The 19,797-nt window shown below is 36.1% G+C and overlaps 1 protein-coding gene across 20 annotated transcripts in view; it reads left to right on the top strand.

Moving 5' to 3' along the window:
* ADGRL2 (adhesion G protein-coupled receptor L2) overlaps window positions 1–19,797 on the top strand; it is a 609,197-nt gene that overhangs the window by 156,631 nt on the left and 432,769 nt on the right. The window lies entirely within an intron of this gene.

The following is a 19,797-nucleotide window of genomic DNA, read 5'->3' as shown; positions in this document are numbered from 1 at the left end:
CTGTATCTATACAAGGTTGAATGTTGCCTTGGGAAAAAAAATCTAACCCATGTACTGCTTATATTATTTTAAAATATCAAACTGTTAGATATTTTAGCAGTGTTATGAGTGCATTAATCAATTATCAATTACTTGGGGTTCAGTAGAAACAGATACTGGTTATTTCTGACATCAAGAACAGAATATAGTTTGTGGCCCAAAAAAAAAGTTTGAATAAAGCATTGCATGTTTCTGCCTTGTTTTCCCTTGGGAAAGTGCTAATGGGGGACTCATTTCAGTATCTCCTTAAAAATGTATATTTTCCTTTTACTACCCAAGTAATGCACGTTTATCAGAAAAAAATTTTTAATTAAAAAATATATAATCACTTTTTTTCTTGTCTTGAACTTGCACATATAAATGGTTATAAAGAAGTGAGACAAATAGCCATTTATACCTTGTTTGATCTGTGTGATTCTGAAGATGAAGCCAAAATGCCTGAAATTTCCAGAAATTTCCACTTCATACTGTAAGAATTCACTGAGTATTCTTCCTTTACTTAAAAAAAATATTATTGAAATATAGTTGACATACAATGTTATATTCGTTTCAGTTCCTTTACTTTTAACCTGTGTTTCCAAGTCCATCACTTGTGCTTTTTGCTAATGGAATAGTAGCAATTATAAAACTGTTAAAATATATCACAGCATGAATATATCTTTACTTCATATTTATGAACCAGCCGATATTAGCTAGTGTTGTCTTTCTAGATGTGACATAAACAGTTCCTTCTTATGAATGATCATTTTAAGCCTTACACCTACATTATACACATCCTTACCTTTTATATTAAGCACATAGAGACTTATTGTATACCATTCTGTTTTTATTTAAATTGGTCACCATCTCCTCCTTGACTTCTCCTGCTCCCTCCAAAATATATGTATGTTTGAATTTACCCAAATTTGTGGGTTATTTGTTAAGTTACCCAAGCTTATTTGGCTTGTCTCCAAACTTACCATAGAAAGTTGACTACCACATGACACCACAAAGGGAAACGAACTGTCATCCTCAGGACCTGGACTCACCAATAAAACAACTCTCCATCAAGTGTTTTATGAAACCTGAACCCAAACTAATGGGAATGTCATAGAATTGTTCCTAAAACTATGTCTGTTTTATGCAGCCTCCCATGGAACAATCTTTAGACCTTTAAGTTCAAGTTAGGAGTGATCAGTGCCTTGCACATTGAATGTTATTTAACCCATTCAAAAAACATTCGTGGTTGTTACATCCTAACAAGATAGGACAGATGAAGCCGTCAGGAAGAGTAAAGAGCAGCCAAGATGAATGCTCAAGCACCTTTGTGCATTTAGAAACATAGAAATATATTGACAAATAACAATATTCCTGGGGTAAATTGAAAAGGCGAAGGGTGGAGGGAGAGAGAAGAAGTGGGAGCAGAACAGTGTATATGGAGCCAATCATAATCTGATAAATAGCTATTTCTATTTCAGGGTAATTCATTCTTTCACTGATAACCCTAAGTAAAACCCAAGCCTGCATAGGAATATATATTCTTTTCCAGAAGAAAAAAATAAGTCTTAGCAATGTGTAAACAGAATCAAGAAACCAGACATAGTGGTCTTACTCACATTTCCACACATACTGTCAGGCACAGAATGATTAGAGTATAAAAATAAGAGAGATGTTGACCAGGTTATTTTTCACATTGGATGTGACTTGAAGTTTGAGCTTAAACAAGGTATTTTCAAGCATGTTTCCTTTCATAAAACTTTTTAAAGACATATGGAAAGACACATGTTTAACAATTACAAGATAAGTTCACTTGAAACTCTTTAGAGTAGGACTGAACTTCTCTAAATCATGGTGTCTCTGATTTTCAAAAGACTAAATCAAATCCCTAAAAGAAAGCAATTGTGATGGAGTTAATTAAGACAACTTTGTGGCTATATTTGATCATTTTTAAAGAGTGTAAGTTTCTAAAGGGTATAGGTTTTCATGTTTTAAATTGTGTGGGTCTTCAGTATAAAAGGGCCAGTTCCCTCACCAGATGTTTGTGTACCCCTGCCGGGGGCTACTTAGACACGCATAATGGGAGGGGACTAAATCCCCTGATGATCTGGCTTTAATAAATTTAAATTTAAAAATAAATTTGAAGATTAATTGATCAAAATCACACAACGAAATAAAAAAATGCATCTACATTTCCTTGCTAAATCTGATTCTTTAAAGAGCATTTTTTTTTTTTAAAGAACACACTCTTAAATCTTAATCTCTTTTCTAGTTCAAAAGACTGATTGGACTACAGAGGAATGAAACAGCTTGCCCATGTCATCAGATCATTTTATTTGGGCTCCAGGTTTCTGAATGAACTTCCACACATGCCCTTGTAGACATTTGAACTCCATAAATCCACAGGTGTTTAAGGAGCCCTAAAGCCTGGGTCAGATAGCAGACATGCTCCACTATGACTCAGTAAGGATTTCATACTGTGTAAACAACACTTGCAAGGATTTCTCTTTACTGTTGGATAAAATCAGTAGCAGGAAGAGCCACGTTTAGTTTTTTTTTCCTTAACTATGATGTGGTTTGGTTGTATTTCCGTTATGAACTCTGTAGAGTAGGTTATCTTGTCCACAGTGCAGACGGCATTTTCGTTCTTTACTTCATAAAGAGGACAGCCTGGCACAAAACCTCTTAAAAGGAAAAAAAAAATAGCCATCTTAGAAGAGAAAATGTATTCTGTTGTCATGATTTTCCATCTTTCCACGTACTATACTAAGAAAACAATTTTGAAATGCCCAAATAGCATTTATTTGTTCTTCTTTAAAACCGGGAAGTTTGCATATCTCAGATACCCTTTCCATAATGGAAATTGGAGTAAAGTTAGTATAAGCAAATGACAGATTATACCCATAAAATGTCTGAAAAATCTAGTTCTGTTTTGTTTTAGTAATTATGCCCAAAACCAAATTTAGAGGACAAATTCAGAAGAAAAACAGAAAGCTTCATAGAAGAATAAATATACAATATGCCCTGAATGATATGACAAACTATAATATCCAAATGTTCCTCAATAAAACAGTGTTAGTTCAGCTTAGGCTAAGAAATTGAGTCTAAAGAAGAAAAGCAAGGAATTGAAATGGGGAAAAATATGCTTGAAGAATGAAAATAAGGTTACCTACCTTAGTGGCATTCAGTAATTAGAAACTAGGGAAAAAAGAAAAGTCATTAGGGAATTCTCAAGACCAGAAGAATTTAGAGGGGGATATATAAAGGTCTATAAGAAGAGGTTACTTGAAAAGGCATAATTACCTCAAATAAAAAGCCTGGAGTGTCCATATTGCTCCTGTTTTAAAATTTTAAGTAATTTCAGAAATCTGTTTATGATAAAAGTTTTCTGTCACATATTAAAATGGTATACTTTGAAGTGTATTTGAAATTGAAGCAGAATAAAAACATGAACATCAAAATGTTCCTTTATATGGTCTAAATGGTATTTCCGTGCCTTGCTTTAAATGCAATGTTTTTATTTTTAAAAAGATGTTTCTAGGATGCCTCGAGAGCAATGAACACAAGTCTCCTAGGGAAATGATAACTTCTTAGACAGCATTCCTGTAGAGTACACATAGGTATCAACAAGTACCAAAGAGTCTTGTGACCTTTCAGCATTAGAAGGTTGCCGAGAAACACTGCCCTTGCCTCCATGATGAATACACAAACATTTAGGAAATAGAGAATCAGATCCACTCAAGTAAACATTGATTAGCAGTCCAGCCTGATTCACCTATCAATGAATCATGTATAAATGATGAATCAAGTGAGCGACTGAAGATCAAAGACCATCAGCACATAAAAGTAAAGACTCAGAGTTAACCTCCACGTGAGATTAGACATCTACTGAGCCAGCACCTCTGCCCTCCGTACAACACCCTCCTCATGCTACATGTGCATGTGCAGCCTCAATAGTTTTCTAATGCCTTCTATATTTAAACCACTGTGCTAACTTTCTTAGGAAAACATGCCAAAATCTTTCCTTTGAACGTCCTCAATGGGAGGAGATTGTAATTTCTGAGAGGACTTTGGTTTTGAAAACAGGTAAGAGTTACTTGTACCCTTGTTCAGTGAATCAGATGAAAAAACAAACCAAATGATGCATGTGTAAACAAAACCCATATGTGCACATCCTTGTCTTGAACTTCACTGTACTTTATTGGCGTCATCTGTTTATAACGCTGATCTTCACTCTAGACCATGAGCTTCTCAAGGTCAGGAATCAAGCTATTGCCATCACTCTGTATCAATTTCTAGCACATGGCTCATTGGTTGAAAAGAACTGATCTGGGTCATCTGCTTGGCTCAGTGGGTTAAGCGCCTGCCTTCAGCTCAGGTCACGATCCTAGAGTCCTAGGATCTGGAACCACATCAGGCTCCCTGCTCAGTGGAGTCTACTTCTCCTTCTGCCCTTCACCCTGCTTGTGCTCGCGCTCTCTCTCAAATAAATAAAATCTTTAAAAAAAAAAAAAAGAACTGATCTTTTTGTATGGTTCATAAATTGCCTCTGAAGGCAATCCAAAAGAGAATAATAAAACATGAACATCTTTGTAATAAGTATTAACTATTTGGATGAAAAAAAAACTATACATGTTATGAAATTTTAAAAGTGAAATCCAGTTATTTATAGATCAATGCAGAATGTCTACTTCAAATTGATAAAACTTCAATAAAGTGTATAGTGCTGATGCAAATTATTTAAAATGCTATCAAGTTATATATCATTATTTCTTTTTTTTCCCCAAGTGCCATGTATAACTCTGAATTCATTTCTCACTTCCAGAGTTATAGAAATCTTCCTTCATTGCCTTTTCTTCCTTTAGACAGCACAGAGATGTGTTTTTCATGCTTTGCCTGAGTTAGAAAACCTACCTCATGTTTGGCAGATTTACAAATGATAAATTTCTAATTTCATTTCTAATTCTCATTTAATTTTTAATTCTAGTTTGTGATTATTGATTCAACAGGGGGAAAGTAACCATCAAAATGTACACCTGTTTGAAAGTATCTTAAGACTTTTGGGGCACCTGAGTGGCTCAGTTGGTTAAGCATCCAACTCTTGATTTTGGCTGAGGTCATGATCTCAGGGTGGTGAGATGGAACCCCACATGGAGCTCTGTGCTCAGCCTGGAGTCTGCGTGGGTCTTTCTCTCTCCCCCTCTCCCTTTACCCCTTTCCTGCTCTCTCTCAAATAAATAAATAAATCTTAAAAAAAAAAAATAGTGTCTTAAGACTTTAGAAAGGAGGGGTGCCTGGGTGACATAGTCAGTTAAACGTCGGACTCTTGCTTTTAGCTCAGGTCCTGATCTCAGGGTTATGAGATCAAGCCCCTGGAGGGGTTCCACGCTGAGCCCGAAGTCTGCTCAAGTTTCTACCTTTCCCTCTGCCCCTTGCCCCCACACACTTGTGTGCACTCTCTCTCTCTCTCTCTAAAATAAATAAAGAAATCTTAAAAAAAAAAAAAAAGACTTTGGAAAGGAAGCAGGATGTGATAAGTTTACCAGATAGAAGTAACGGGGAGGGCTAATAGTTATATCAATTTAAACCTGAATAAATAAATAAATGCAAAATAAAAGGGGCTTAATCACATCTGAAGTTCTAGCAATATAAGTCCATTTAAAGATATATTAGAAAATAGGGAATATTGCTGAGGTAAAAAGGAGCTGAAGTTGTATATTCCATAACACTGTCAATTCCTATGATCATTTAGGGTTATACTCCAGAGTTGAGGCAGAGGTTTTCTGAATAAACATTTACTTGAAAAATGGACAGGCTGTAAGAGATACAGAAAAATGTACACAAATGTCAGTCTAAAGTATATTTCCCTCACAAATACTTAGAAATTGCTGGGGTTTTTTTAGCTACACATGGTAATATCTTTATTCAATTCAGTGAAATATTTTGGTAAAGAGTCCATGCGTTCTGTTTGTTTCCAGGAGGATATAAAACTGCCAATCTCCAGTGGTATTCCTTCCATCTTTTCCAATAATATTTTATTATCTTTACCTAATAGGTTGAAAACTCTCATGACTTTGCATAGGTGATTTGAACTAATTTAAAAAAAGGGGAGAAAAAGATAAATGTGGAACATACATAAAAGGCATTTTTACAAAAATGTCTTTGTAAAATGACCAAAGAAGTGAAGAACAGTTTAAATTCTACTCACTTTTTCTTATCAATTTTCAAGTAGATTTGTGTATCTTTCATAAGTTCAAAATTCAGTTAAATGTAAAGAACTTTATTCTGATAATGACAGTCTATTGACCGAGAGCACATGGGAATGAGAAATGTAATACAACCTAGAAATACTTAGATTGTTGCTAGAGAAAAATGGGCTGTAAATGAGGGCTTCTTAGGCCCAGACGTGCTATAGTATGAATGTGTTTCTAATCATTGAAAATCATCACTGTGCGATATTCAGACTAAGAATGCTTCGTTTCTAAACTTGGAAAAACTGATTTCATGTGAATAAAATCGTCCTCAAAATTGGATATAATGTTCAATAATCTGAGTTCAGAAAGACATTTTAAACAGCAAGGCATTTAATATTGCCATCCAGATACTGTTCTGATGTGCTGAGTGCAGTGGATAGAGTGCGCTGCTGACGTAGTTGGGAAATTTGCTGATGTAGGAACTGATGAATAGACTTCCTTTCTGAATTTCTTCCTCATCCAGAAACAGAACAGGAAGGTCATTTGGGGGGGCGGGGGGGAGAGGCACAATAGAAGAGTATGTGAGTAGTATAAAATGACTTATTTGGATTATGATCTCTTCTGACATTGAATATGTAATGCATATTTTTTAATCTAGAAAGAAATATAAAATATATGTAAGTGATAAAACCTGCAAAGAAGAAATAAAAATTCATTTTAAACAATAGATCTCTATATATAAGCCTAGTGCTAGTGAGAAATACCAACATCTAAATGTTATATGCTCTAATCATTACAAGAGGCAAAATCATCAACATCAAGGAGATCTATAAACCATATTTCAGGAGCAAGCAAACAAACAAAATCCTAAAAAAGTAAATGCAATAGATTGATAGCTAAGCAGATGCAATATCAGGTTGCCCAGCATGTCACAATTACAAGACAGTATATTACAGTAACCAAAAGCTAAACTACTAGCGAAAGAATATTTGCTGTCCATCAAACATAGGCCGAGAAATAAACATTTCTCTCCATATATCACTGGCTACCTGCCTATCTTTAATTTCAGGCCTTTGAAATTTTATCTCATGAAATATTAAGATATGCTTGTGCTCTCCTATTTTTAGTCCTATTTCTCAAAAGCGTTCTATTTGTATAATACATCAAAAAACAGAAGACAGTGGCTGTATGTTTCTTCCCTTTGTTGGGATATGTGGAAGGAAGGGAGTGGAGGTTATTTTGGGCGTGAGTTTGTCTCTGGTCAGCTGAAACACATCAGTGAAGTAATTTCTATTTAAGTCTTGGCTTTGCCACTCAGTTTATAACACGCCAGAACTATCCCACAGAAATCAGGACACAAATCAGTAATGGTTGCCAGAGAAAACAGACAGAATCAGAAGAATTACATTTATAAGGTGGAGGAAGTGGTCAGTGGTCATTCACAGCACAAGCCAGCAGGCTCATCAGAAGTGAGGGTCAGTAGATGCTATATACTTGTTCAAAAATCTCATAACTGTGTAAAAGACAGGGGCAGCTGGGTTGTTCTCCATCTCATTCTTGATGGGGAGAAAATAAGAGGAATTATTGGGTGAGAAGGACAAGACTGAGGCGCTTTCTGAAACAATTTTACATTAATAGCTCTCTTCACTTTTAAATGAGCTGAATACCAAGAGAGTGTCAACATTCCCAAACTCACGTCTCCTTCATGTTTTGACAATGTTCACTGACCTAATAGCATCAAGTTTTGCAAACTCTCTTGCCTAAATGGCAATTCTGCATATTAAGTCAGCTCTGTTTTGCTAGGGGTGTCAGAATCTTGCTGATTTTCACTCACTGAAGTGGAAGACTTGCTTCTATCAATCAGCAACATCCTTAGCAATTTATCCATTCTGTGTAAACTGAAGCAAGATATGGTGTCCCATTTTTAAAATTTCGTCCATACTCATCATTTTTAAAAGTGTAATCAGAAGGCTCGGAGCCCCTCTTCTGAAGGTGGATGATTTATTTGGAAATGGCTTTTCCCTGGGCAAGATCACACGCCCATGGGAAAACCAAATCCATAAAGTAACTTTCCCATCATCTGCAGTGTGTTTCATGGGAATAAATAATATGGTCACACAATTTTACTGGTAGAGGAAACCTTAAATATCACCTATGACATTCATTTCATGTCACTGCAGAGGAAACAGAGGCCCAGAGAAATTAAGTAACTTTCCTAAGATGAGTAAATCACACTTTGGTGGCGGGGTATGAGCGGGCACACAGAAGTCTTCATTCTTAATCTGGAATTCTAGTCTGAATTCCTATAAATGTTACCCTAAAAAGTGTACATCATGACTTCTTTTTTTTACAAATTTGCTCTCTTCTTGCTCTCTCTCACTTTCTCTCCAGTTCTTCAGTTTTACTTTTTCTTCACCTCAAGAAATTTAGAATCAACAATTCTTTTCCTGGAATACTTTGTTTTAGTACAAAGTATTAAAGTTACTTTTTTTTTTCAATGCCTGAGCTCAAGGCCATTAATAACAAAAGTGTTCAGAACTACACATCCCATATAATGAAGGTGCTAACCTGCATTACCATTTTTTACTTAACAAAATTAATCTGCCCATGTAAACCCTGGGTAGGCAAGTTTGCACTCAGAACACATCAGAGAAACACATTTGTGACATAGATAACTATTAACTCCTTTTAAGCTTTCAAGTGCCTCCGAATGTCGGAGCAAAGGATCTAAAAACTGCAGATCGTATTCAAATGAATCAGGATAGAGCAGATGGTTGAAGAAGGCACACAAGCAAGAAGGAAATCTCCTGTTCTCCCTTTCTGATTGCTTTGCCCACAGAGGAATAACGATTCAAAGAAAATCAGGAATCATGGCGGATGTCATTAGCATATTCCCAATAAGGGAGCTTACATAAAAATTCCCAGAGAAAAGGAATGACTGCTTGAAGATCAATGTGCAAAGAGCACATTTCCAGCTGCCTGCCTTCTTCCAAAATGTGAGCTATTTAAGACTTTTAAAAATTAAAGTTTGTAAAAGGTACGGGCAAATACTGAAGGTTGTTTAAATTAATAATGATGATGATTATAAGCAAAATAAAGCAAGTATATTTGCAAGTTGGTCAATGCAATGATTAGAATGCTTTAGTACCTTATCCTTCACATTTCTTGATTAAATTCCATTTGGGCTGCAGCAAAGTCCAAAGACTTATTAAAATATTGAATATCCCTTTTCTTCTCACCCCTGTGTAATGGAGGATTAAACGAACTACAGTGAAGCACCTTCATTGCTTTATCGTGAATCCATGTGGTAAAATGTGTTTTTCCCCCTCTTGATTGATGAGCAGAAATCATTAAAACAACACATCTACTCTAAATAAAAACTTGCATGAAACAATTTTAAAAGGGGAAAAATTCTAATTCAGGTAACTATGGATCTAATGTGTCAATATTCAGAAAAAAACCTTTTGGGAGATGTGCTTTTAATGAAATGCTAAGCAAGAAAACAATAGGTGCTTATTTAGAGTCCTATGCTACACACCTGATCAGAGTTTGTCATTGGTATACATCCCTTGTTGCGTTCTTGTACCGTCCATAGATTTTTAGTTACTGAAGGGATACAAACAGCCATTTTTTGTCAAGCTGAATATTTAACCCTCAAACATGAGACTAAAGTTTTTCCCCTTTATAGGAAGAACAGCGGTCACAAAATATATAAACACCTTAATCATAATAAATCTCCTCGTAAATTAACCATGAGACACCATATTGGCAGGTCTTCTCGTTAACTAGAGAGGACCTAGGTAATGTTATCATTGATTGGACCAGTAGGAGGCAGATGGTTAAATAACACAATAGGAAATGTCACAATAGTTTTAATTTTATTATTGAAACCCAAACTTTCAATGGCGGTAGACAGATTGCCTTCATTTTTCATCCATAAAACAGCCATCTTGAACATTTCATCAAAAAGAACTTTTCTTACACTGGCATTGCAACCAATAAAACCTTTTATGCATGGCAAGTTGGCAGAAACTATTAATAAAATGTCTGTCAACTGCACATCTCTCTTTTTTCTCTTGAGCAAAAAAGGGGGGAAATCATTAATTACAGTTTCTGTCACACACAAAAGACGCAATGATTGTTCTGGTTTCTTAACAGCCTGAATTCACCTAGTGACCACCTCTTCTCTTGCATTTGAAGAGGATTAGGTCCTTATCCATCTAAACAAAAAGCTACAGAGCCATCGTAACACATTGCCTGTGTCTGCCTGGGCAACAAATGTGGTATTTTAGGTTGACTCTGAAAGAAGATTATGAATATGGATAGAATGCAAATACTTCATCTATCTTAATCAGAATACAGGAATTCAAGCTGTTGAGGAAAAAAAAGACCTTAGAATTCCCATACAAGGAAAGAAATTTTATAGTGCTTATTGAATTTAGAAGACAGAGATTAGAAATGAACTTAATGAATCCGTTCATCAGGAGGCAAGCAACAGACTTAGCAACAAGTGTAGCTCAATTACCCTGATGACAAATAAATATAATGAACTTTCAGAGAGGGAAACAACTGTTTAGCACAATTAAAAAAGAAAACGATTTTTTTCCCGCTTTGGCGAATTTGCTCTGTCCTGCCTTTCTACCTGACACAAAGTTTTTTTTCTTCTATTCACTATTTTTAAAACCCTCTCCATCCTCCTAAAATGATCTTTTCTCACACAAGTTTTGCAGCATGTCAGTAGAAAAGAGAAAGCACAACTATGCAATTTCTGTAACAAATATAGAGAACAAAAGGGCCAGGAATGACTTGCATAGGTTCTTTCTGAATTTGCAACAAGGTTTTAGTAATAACACGGTGTAGAAAGCTGCCAGTTTTCTTTATTATTTCAATTTATCTGCTCCAAGTAAGTCAACAAAAAGGTCTAGGTAACCAGGTTCAACCTGTCTGGGTTCCCCATTTCCTTCACATTTAGTGGATACATTTGCTCCAGGCACTGGAGTATTGAAATGCAAGAGCTTTCTCTTTTTTTTTTTTTTATTTAAAGAAACTTTTCGGTTTAGTGCTCTTCTTAATATGAACACTAATAATTATCGGTCCACAATGCTATAGGTTTTTAAAATATACACTATAATTATTTTATGAATTTTATGAATCAGTCTACAGTTTGATGACAACTTTATGTTGTAACAGATCTGTATTCAATTTCCAGCTCCATTTGTTATTAGCTGTGTAACTTTGAGCAAGTTGTTTAACCTTTCTGGGCCTCAGTCTCCTCATCTGAAAAGGAGGAAAATACTAGTAGCTACAGCATGTAAAGATTAAATGATTTAAAGTATATAAAGTGCTAGAACAATACTGGGACATAGTAAATGCTATATAATCGTTGGCCATTATTACGAACCAGTCCATTTTCATTTGATCCAAAGCCAACAATGAAAAGATGTGAACTAAGTTTAACAATAACAAGATTAGTGCATACACTGAATCTTTTCTCATTTTTGACTACTGACGGAATAGGTATGGTAAAAATTCAATAAGAATTTTACAGAATAAAAGTAGGGACTACGTAACTTGAAGGGGATATTGTGAGCAGCTATTACATTGGGAGACTGAAGACCACAGAGGACGATAATATTGGTAATGTTCAAGGATGTGTTGTTTCATTTCTATTAGAAAAAAAAACAGCTGCAAAAACCTGTCCAGTATCAGAAATGATATTATCTTGTTTATAAAATTTGAATCCAAGGTAGGAGGTGACCATGCTGTTTCTTACTCTATGTAACATATGCGTAGGTACATATGATATATATTGATACACACACACACACACACACACACACACACACACACACACAGTGTATGTCATCCCTATAATCTTTTTTCAAAAACCTCTGTTGAATAGAACTTTATTACCACTGGTTAAAAATGTCATATCACAAGAATCTGGCAAGCATTCAGAACCGTTTAATCTTTCATCAAGGTTTAATCAGAAGAGGTTTATATCTCTTTTGTGCATTGTCAAGTGCCCACCACAATTTGTCTCCCCCATACTGGACTGACAGATTGAGCGAATAAGCAAAGAGCCGGAACATTCGAATATAATTGCAGTGTCAGCACTGTTAACTGTATTTATGAGAAGAGAGTTAACACTATGACATTAATAATTTCATCAGATTACACATGTTTGCTTGACAAACAAGCAAGCTATTCTCTTTAAATTATCTGTGACTAGTGCCATTTTCAGCTGGAGAACAGCCATGAATTCCAGCTTAAAAAGAAAAATAAACTCACCAAAACACCATTCAACTTATTTTGTTATGTTTTGGGAGAGGGAAAAAAATTAAGTCTTTAAATATTTGCATTGAGCCAGACTTCATAAATCCTGGTTTCCTGTCAATAAGAATGAAAAAAATGGCTAGGAGCGTACAATAAAAAGGAAGGGCCAGGAAGTACAATAATTGTGTCTAGCTGTACTGTAGTTCAAAAATAGCTTCAGGCAGAGACACGAAGTCTTTTAGTTTGCCTTGACTTTTTAAACCACTAGATGCTCACCTGCAGTGGTTTCTGTGATTTGTGGCAGCTTACCAAAGGCACAGGATAATAAAGACAGTTTGTTACCCTCTAATTTTGGAGGGGTATAACCCATGAAGCTTGTACAGCAATCTCTTACCTACATATTTCACTCCATAAGGGGAAACAATAAGAGAGAACATGACATGTATTAGAGAAGTAAATTACAATGTTATACTCTTTGGTCCAATAAACCATTGTGGGCTGTCATGCTCCTGACTACTGAAGTGTTGTTTTATGCTACAGCTTAATCAGCTGGGTCTAGGCTGTGCTTTCATACGCCAGCGCCTTAGGCAGCATAGATGCTATGATTCACACACATGATCGCAGGAGCCTATGTGGTGAGGTCTGCATGACCTGCCATGAAATTATTGGCCTGGGTGATGAATCTCCTTGCACTTCATTTAGAAGAGGGAATGGACTTGAACCCAACTGTTAAAATTATCACAAAACGTCAAGCTACCTGTTTGTCTTATTTAATAGGAGCATCTTGCTGGTGTTGGTTCTAACAAAGGTAATGTTTCATCATTGGAGCCTAGAATCTATGCCCTTGTGAGAACCTCGCAGGCAGAAAGCATCCGTATTTATGAAGGTTGTGTGAGGCAGCGTAATGTTGACCCGAATGCAAAAAGTTAAAAAGAGGGATATTGATTGCATCACTAGTGAGCCCCAAAACAAAACCCACCGCTTCTACAAATACACACAAAATCAAGCGTCGAAAGAAAGTATTTGGACTACCTTTTTTATAATTATGATAGTAGTTTTATATTCACTTTCATTATTCTTATGCCAGTAAGTATTGATAACATACGAAAAACAAGTAACATGATAGTAATCAATTACACACACATACACATAATCCCTGGTACAACACATAGAGTATTACTATGCTGTCTTGAACAAAACTAATAGATCTGGTGAGAAAGACGGAATAATATATTTTTGGACTGAAAAATAATCTCAATTCAGTATCGGCAACTTAGAAATCATATCTAGAGTTTTATACAAAATGAAGAAAAATATTTATGAAACATAAAGGCGAAGCAAGGTTTCCCACTAAAATGGCCATTATCAAACAACAACAACAGAAAACAAGTGGTGGCAAAGATGTGGAGAAATTGAAGCCCTGTACATTGTTGAAGGGAATGCACAATGGCGTAGCCACTGCAGAAACAGTATGGTGGTCCTCAAAAAACTAAACACAGAACTACTATATGATCTAGCAATTCCACGTCTCAGTATATATGCAAGAGAATTGAGAGCAGGAACTTGAAGAGGTATTTGTACACCAATGTGCATTGTAGCATTATTCACCATAACCAAAAGATGGAAACAAATGTCCATCTACAGAGAAATGGACAAACAAAATGTGGCATATACATAAAATGAAGTATTATTCAGCCTTCCAAAAGAATAAAATTCTGACACAAGCTACAACATGGACAAACCTTGAAGACTTTCTGCAAAGTGAAATAAGCCAGATACAAAAGGACAAATATTGTATGATCCCACGTATATGAGATAACTAGAATAATCAATTCATAAAGACAGAAAGTGGAATAGTGGTTATCAGGGGCTGGGAAGGTGGGAAGGGGTGAATGAGGAATTATAGTTTAATGAGTACAGAGTTTCAGTTTGGGTTGATGAAAAAAATTCTGGAGATAGGTTGGTGGCGATAGCCGGCAAAACAATGAATGTACTTAATTTCACTGTACACTTAAAAATGGCTAGAGTGGTAAATTTTATGTTACACATATATATTTCACCAAAATAAAAAAGTAAGTTTCTTAAAAAAAATAGAGCCCCTACCCCCCAAAACTAGTTCATATTCAGAACTAATAATTTAACTCTATCAGAAGGGAACTAATATAAACGTACTAACTTCAATTATAGTAAAATCTCAAAGTGGTGGATCTTCAATTGGTGGTAATATGTTCAAGCTAGATCAAAAATTCCTATGTATTGGAGTCATCCCTTGGTCCTAGAAACTAGAGATGCTCATTAGTACCCACAGGATTAGTCTCTGGGGCAAAGTTCACTGCTGCTTCAATGTTAATTGTTCAAGGGTAGATTTGATGCCCATATTAGAGAAATGCCAATATGAAAGTATTTATATTTATAAAATTTATTCAGTTCACTTCTTTACACAAATGCAGCATTTTAGCCCTCAAATTATGAGTAAATTTTTATGGGTTTTACCAAAGACATCTGATGATTTGTCTAGAAGTCCCTCCTAATAACTTATTTGTATACTGTTCTGCAATATCTCTGCTATATTATTTTTATTAACTGTCTGGTTCATCTCCTGTGTGTGTTGAGAGTGCAATGTAAGTTATTTCTGCTGCTATAACTTGACATCTGGCTTCAGTAATAGTTCACACTCTGTTCTGAGAGTGTATTGTACGCCTTATCGTGTTTGTATTTTGGTTCACTCATCTAGGTACAGAGCGTGTCTCTGTTTCAACACGAACATCAATTACAACAATGGGATCCTGAAGCCTGGGATTGAGAAACCCTGACTTCTCATTTTATTTTATTTTTACTTTCTTACATCTACCTCAGTTTCTGTTCATTAATATGGGATCAATATCATTATGCCATTTTCATTCAAATCCTTTAGAAAGCACCACATTATGCACAAGATGGGCCTTAATATTGTGCTAAAGATCATTAGGTGGAATGGGTCCTTTCCTTCTGCCTGGGGGAATTTCTGTTCCTATTCTGAGAGATGCAGACTGATGAGCATGCAGAATTATAGGAAACGCAGAAAACAGTAGGTCCCAGTAACCAAGACTGTGGCATTTGTATCAAATACAGTTTAAGAGTAAACTTCTTTTAGTGTGAAATGCAAGAATATAATGAGTCTGGAAAGAGCAAGACCCCAATGGCAGCATCTTTCTAATCAGCCCAAGAAAGGCTGCTTCATAAAATATTAAGAACTTGAAGGGAAGAGGTAGATTTACTCTGGTAAAATGTTCATTTAAAATTCTGTGAGGTCAATAAATTACCACTTAAGATGACATTTCCCAAAATGTGTTCCAAAGAGTACTTGTTCTAAGTGGGAAAAAAAGAGTCCTAGGGTCCAATTGACTTGTACTTTCTATCTCTGTTAGAGATTGACAATGAACATTGAGCTATCAAAGGCCTATTAAGTCCCGCAATAAAGAAGATGGTTGTGTTTTGTTTAATCTAGTCTTTCCCAAACTTCTTTGACCTTCAACCGTTCCTTCTCTTCTCCCGTCCCCTATTCATCAAAGATAAAATAATTTAGAAAGCTGAAAAGTTTACTTTATGGACTTGGGGATACATCCCATTTCCCATTTCCCTGTTAGAAATATTTCCTAGGGGCACCTGGGTGGCTCAGTCGTTAAGCGTCTGCCTTCGGCTTAGGTCATGATCCCAGGGTCCTGGGATCGAGCCCCGCATCGGGCTCTCTGCTCGGCCGGGAGCCTGCTTCTCCCTCTCCCACTCCCCCTGCTTGTGTTCCCTCTCTAGCTGTCTCTCTCTCTCTCTGTCAAATAAATAAAATAAAATCTTAAAAAAAAAAAAAAAAGAAATATTCCCTAGTTCATAGAGGGCCTACGCCAGTCAGGCAGTGTTCTAGGCTCTGGGGATACAGCAGTGAACAAAAAACAAAGACTTTGCTTTGTCAATTATATTATTAGGAGAAGACAGACACTGAGCAAAACAAGTACTATATATAATGTGTCAGAAAGAGTTAAGTGCAATTGAAAAAAAAATTCAGATAGCAAGGGGAAAGGGTTGCTTTTTTAGAGAAAGTGGTCAAGGTTGGGATGACAGGAGGCACAGGTGAGAGGTGCTGATTTGATCAGTTGCTGGGGGACCAATGGCAGAAGCCGAGGAATATGAGAACTAAATACTCCCCTCGAGAGGGAGCCCCTCCGTACTTTCTCTTCAACAGAAAGAGGCTTAATATTGATAGGAAAGTTCTACACGGACACACTAGCATTAAGCAATTCTATTAAGGGACCGATTTTACCAACGTGGATGGGTAAATGGCTTATCTTCTAGTGGGTAAATTAACTATTTGGGGCTTCTAGGGCATTGTTCAATGGCTAATTAATTTACAAATTGTTTGTTCCTTGGCTTCTAATTAGTGACATTCGCCTCAGTGACTGCATGTTCTGGAAGTGTGCTTCTTTCAAGTCCTCCCTTTCACATTGTACAATGGCCATTCATCTTGCTCCTCACGAAGGAGGTAGCACATCGGAGCAACTGGTCATACATTATTTGTCATAACCAGAAAGGTAGCTATCAAGTTGCTGAGCTGTGTTGAGTAGAACAATGACAGGGCACTGACATGTTTGCTGCCTGAGTTGATTCTTGAGACCAAAAGAAGGGGTTCCATTTACTGTTGTTGTGATCAAGATTGAATGACTCCTTCAAAGATAAAAATAATTTAGAAAGCTGGAAAGTTTGCCTTATGGTACTTGGGGACACATCCCATTTTCCATTTCCCTGGTAGAAATATTTCCTAGTTTCAGAGACAGCTACATAGTTTGTGGAGTTCTGTGCAAAATTAAAGTGTGGGCATATTGTTCAAAAAGCAGGGGAAAGTGGTATTAAAGGTCCTAAAATACACAGATTTCTTTTCCTTTCCTCCATAGCCTCATTCTTGTGACTTATGTTGGTGTTTATTTGCTATTTCACGCCATTCTAAGTAAATTTTAAATTAGCATGAATTTTACCATTCAATTTTATATTGCGCAATGCCCATTTTAAATGCAAATATAAGAGCATTTAAGTCACATGGAAACACTGAAATCACACAATTCCTATTTTGTAACTTAGATATGTATATGCATTTTATTCTTACCAGAACAGTGGAAGCTAACTCAATGGTTTTCATTTCACTCCTTGATACATGCACATTCTATAGTCACTCTGTATCTTACTGAAGAGTAGGAAGAGTTGAACAGGAAAAGAACTATGTGTGGCCCTATATTTTAGTTCCGTTCTCTGTCGTCATCATCACCACCACCTCATGTGACCCCTTACCTTGTGCTCACTTTGAAACTCACTGAACTCCCACACATTATGGGTGCACTGGAATTCAGTGCCCACTGGGGCACCACAAATGCTCTACATGCATGGGAGATCAGGAACACCAGACACGTGTACTGCATACATCTCCTCTGGTTTTGTCCATGCTCCATCATTGTGGCGGAGTTCACTTCACACAACACAAGTTCAAAGATAAAATTATTAAGACTTTCATACATCAAACTAAAAAGTTTCTGCACAGCAAAAGAATTCACAGAATGAAGAGGCAGTGGGAGAAAATGTTTGTAAACCATATGTCAGTAAGGGTTTAATATCCAAAATATATAAGGAACTCATGCAACTCAATAACCATTCTCATCATCATCATCTGAGTGAAAGATATGCAACTTGACTAGACATTTTTCCAAAGAAGACACAAATGCCAAGAGCACATGAAAAGATGTTCAACATCACCAATGATCAGGGAAATGTAAATCAAAACTGAGATTTTGATTGAGATATCACCTCACACCTGTTAGAATTCTAGGCAGTTATCAAAACAAGACATAACAAGTGTTCACGAAGTTGTAAGAAAAGGGAACCCTGGTGCACTGTCCATAGGAATCTGAATTTGTATGCATATTATGTAAAACAGTATGGAGTTTCCTCAAAAAAGTAAAAATAGAGCTGCCATATGAGCCAGCAATTCTACTTCTGGGCATATATCTGAAGAAAATGAAATCACTATCACAAAAAAAAATCTGCACCCCTATGTCCATGGCAACATTATTCATAAGAGTCAAGACATGGAAACAACCTAAATGACCATGGAAAAAGAAAATGTGGTATCTGTATATATGACAGATAGATATCATATCTATATACATATATAGATATATATGGAATACATATTGGAATCTTACTCACTCGGCCATAAAAAAGAAGACAATCCTGCCATTTGCAACAACATGGATGGACCTTGAAGGCATGATGCTAAGGGAAATAAGTCAGGCAGAGAAGGACAAATACTGTATGATATCACATATATAGGGAATCTAAAAAAAAAAAAGCCAAGCTCATAGAAACAGAAAATAAAATGGGCTGAATGGGCTGGGGGTGTGGAGAAAATGGGTGGATTTTGGACAAGGGTACAAACTCCCCCTGAGAAGATGAATGAGCTCCAGGGATCTAATACTCAGTGTGGTGACTATAGTTAAGAATCCTCTATTATGTACTTGAAAGTTTAAGAGGGTAGGTCTTAAATGTTCTTACCACACACTAATAAAACACAATTATGCGAGGTGATGGATGTATTAACTAACCTTATTGTGATAAACATTCCACAATAACGTATCAGATTATCACATTGTACATCTTAAACTTACACAATGTTCTATGTCAATTATATCTCAGGAAAAATGGAGTGGGGAATGAAGTTTACAGAAAGAGGCTAAAAAGAAAGCCTAATTAATGGGAAATATGTCCTGATAAATCAAATTGATTCCAATCTTAATAATCAATTTAAATAATGGAATTGGTTAATAGCATCAAATTTGGGTTAAAGAAAGGGAGAAGAAACAAGTTGTTTCAGTACAAGACATTCACTGGCTGATGCCATATTATATCATCTGATTATACCATTCATAATAAAGCATAGTCCACAATTATAAGAAAAAATTAGGAATTTCAAGACTGCGACAGCAGAGCCTTAAATGCTGAGGACATGTGTCCAGGTCGTATACCCTGGAAGCAGGCCCTGCCAGGTTTATCCAGCGCAATGTGGGGACCACAGATGAGGGTACAGACATCTCACAAAAATGTTACAAACTCTGTTCCTTCATTTATTTTCCAGATCTACCTCTGACATAACCTTTAGAAGGTGAAACATTCACCAAGAATATATATTAAATATTAGTTTGAAAATAGCTTTAGGACTTAGTTTGAACAACTAAGCTCAAAATGCTCCCAGCCCATGTGCCCTTTTTCTGGAGGCTCAATTCAAGAAGTTTTTGAT

This window comes from Halichoerus grypus, chromosome 5, assembly GCF_964656455.1.
Source record: "Halichoerus grypus chromosome 5, mHalGry1.hap1.1, whole genome shotgun sequence".
Lineage (NCBI taxonomy): Eukaryota > Metazoa > Chordata > Mammalia > Carnivora > Phocidae > Halichoerus > Halichoerus grypus.
The sequence above is the reverse complement of the archived record's forward strand: the minus strand, read 5'-3'. Positions and strand labels throughout refer to the sequence as shown.